Raw genomic sequence first — 2,927 nt, 5'->3', positions numbered from 1 at the left:
CAGAGTCAGACAGGCTGCTCTACAACTTACTGGTTACCCACGCTCTCTGACCTTCATTTCCCAAGTCGTTACTGAATTAGTCCCGACTTCGTAGGTACTGCAGAGTGAAAGGAGATAATGCAAGTGAAGTGGCTTGCCTGTTGTTTGGCACATAGTGGAGCTCAATAAATATAAACTGAGTGGATGACTGAATGATAAGTATCCAAGCTGAGCACTGGCCCAAGGCCCCATAAGAAGCCTTTGGTCTACTATGTGTTTGAATGGGGTTGTGGAGTTGGGGGTAAGGAGCTGCCTAAACAATGGGAGAGATTAAAAAGGTGGCTAGATCCCAGAGGAAATGGCCTGAGCCTCCCTTGCAAAGTAAATTTCAGTCTAGGTTTCTGTGAGGGCCCACTTTTTGTTGTCCTCCCCAAGTGAGAAGGAGAAGCCAGAGGAATTTTTGGAATCCAGGAATCTAGCATCAGTTTGAGAATCCGAAGGGCTAGATTTCAATGTGAGAATGGAAGCAGGTTCTACTGCTGCCCTGCCTTCCCACTGGCCCTGTCAGCTAGGGCTATTCTCTCCAGGACTCTCCAAGTCTCCCCGCGCTCCCCACATCTCCCCACACTCTCCAAGTTTCCTCATACCCACCATGTCTCAGTACTACCTAAGTCTCTCAATACTCCCACACCTCCCAATGCTCCCCAATGCTCACCATAATCTCCATGTCTTCCCATACTCCCCATGTGTCCCAGTACTCCCATCTCCCAACACTCACGAAATCTCCCAGTACTCCTAAGTTTCCTGATATTTCCCACATCTTCCAGTATACCCCGTGTCTTCCAGTACTCCTCTGTCTAGGGATTCTGAAGCCTGAAGAACTAGCCTGAGGTGTGGAGGGCCAGAAAGCCTGTCTACTCAAGGGAGGGCACAAGAGCTGTGGGCCAGCTTTCATAGTACCTCTGTTACATTCTTCCAACGGACTTCAAGCAATTCAATCAACCTGTCTAAGCCTCAGTTTCCTCAACTGTAAAATGGGAATCATAATTCACACCCTATTTTTCCTCCCATGTAGGACTATTGCAAGGATCAAACTGAATAATCTATGCAAAAAAACTACCTTGTAAACTGCAAAGACAGAAAAATTATTAAAGGCTCTGGAACAGAGGAACTGTTAGATGGGACATGTTGTAAACTCTTCCTCTTTTATTTTTTAATATTTATTTATTTATTTATTTCAGAGACAGAGAGAGAGTCAGAGAGAGGGATAGACAGGGATAGACAGACAGGAACGGAAAGAGATGAGAAGCATCAATCATCAGTTTTTCGTTGCAACACCTTAGTTGTTCATTGATTGCTTTCTCATATGTGCCTTGACCATGGGCCTTCAGCAGACTGAGTAACCCCTTGCTCGCGACATTGGGTCCAAGCTGGTGAGCTTTTTGCTCACACCAGATGAGCCCGCACTCAAGCTAGCGACCTCGGGGTCTCAAACCTGGGTCCTTCCGCATCCCAGTCCGACACTCTATCCACTGTGCCACCGCCTGGTCAGGCAACTCTTCCTGTTTTATATGGGAGCCATGAAGTATCCTTCCAATTGGCTTCTCTTTGATCTTATTTGAAACTTAATAAACACTTAAAGCTTTGCTCACATTCTAATTTAGATGGAAAATTAAATTTAAAAGTTATCACTTGGCAGTGTCCTCTGCGGTCCTCGGATATGTCCCTTGCTTCAACAGTGTTCGGATGGAACAGACCCAGGGATACTCCTTCTTCCAGCCTCTGAATACCCTCCAAACTTTTTCCCAGTCACCACCTTCAGAACCACCTCAGTCATCCTTCACTTCCAAGATCAGCCAACACCAGTTTTAGATCTTAACTCCTTATTGCCAAATAACCATGAGCTCCCAAAATTGGTCAGAATTATTCAACTGAGGTGGAGGCTCAACCACCTGGTCACCCTGCATCAGCAGGCCTTCTACACCTACCTCTCTCTAGGCTTCTATTTCAACCAGGACAACGTGGCCCTGGAGGGCGTGGGCCACTTCTGTGATTCAGCAGAGCAGAAGCACAAGAGCACCAAGCTTCTCTAAAGATGCAGAGCCAGACTGGTGGCCACATTCTCTTCCAGGACATGCTAACGCCTTCCCAAGATGAGTAGGGTAAACCTCAAGATGTCATGGGAGCCACATGGTTATGGAGAAGAACCTGAACCAGGCCCTTTTGGATCTGCGTGCCCTGGTCCTACCCACATAGAAGACCCCACCTGCGACTTCTTAGAGAACCACATTCTGGATGAGCATGTAAAAGTCATCAAGGAGATGGGCGACCGCCTAACTAACCAGCTGGCCCCTAGGCTGGGCTGGGCAAGTATCCCTTCAAAAGGCTCACCCTCAAGCATGACTAGGAGCCTTTGGAGCCCAGAGGCCTTTGAGGAGCCTTCTGCATTCCCCTGGTGTCTGCCTGAGCCCCTCCCTGAAACTACTAGGCATCCTTTTAACCACCCTGGAGCCCTTCCCCATGCATTGGACCAAATGGAAACAATAAATCTTTTTGCAGTAAAAAAATAAAAATAACAAATAAAAATTTTAAAGTCATCACTTTTTCCCTTCTTTTCCACATTCATTTCCTCAGCTCTATTGAGCACAATCATTAACCAAAAACTTTTTAAATGGCACAAATTTGCTGTATACGGAAAGAAATGAGAGATGAATATTTTGTTAGAAAATGAAATCACAGGCCCTGGCCGGTGGCTCAGTGGTAGAGCATTGGCCCAGTGTGTGGATGTCCTAGGTTTGATTCCCAGTCAGGGCACACAGGAGAACAGACCATCAGCTCTCTACTCTTTCCCTTCCCCTTCTCTCTCTCTCTTTGTCTCTATCTCTATCTTTCTCTCTCTCTTCCTCTCCCAGGAGCCTCCACCTCAGGCGCTAAAAATAGCTTGATTT

General features: G+C 46.7%; 1 pseudogene; it reads left to right on the top strand.

The window, feature by feature from the left end:
- Window positions 1–704: 704 nt before the first annotated feature.
- LOC136392035 (ferritin light chain pseudogene) lies at window positions 705–2,386 on the top strand (annotated as a pseudogene).
- Window positions 2,387–2,927: the final 541 nt, after the last annotated feature.

Source organism: Saccopteryx leptura, chromosome 2 (genome assembly GCF_036850995.1).
Source record: "Saccopteryx leptura isolate mSacLep1 chromosome 2, mSacLep1_pri_phased_curated, whole genome shotgun sequence".
Lineage (NCBI taxonomy): Eukaryota > Metazoa > Chordata > Mammalia > Chiroptera > Emballonuridae > Saccopteryx > Saccopteryx leptura.
Note: the sequence above shows the minus strand (reverse complement) of the source record. Positions and strands in the feature narration are given on the sequence as shown.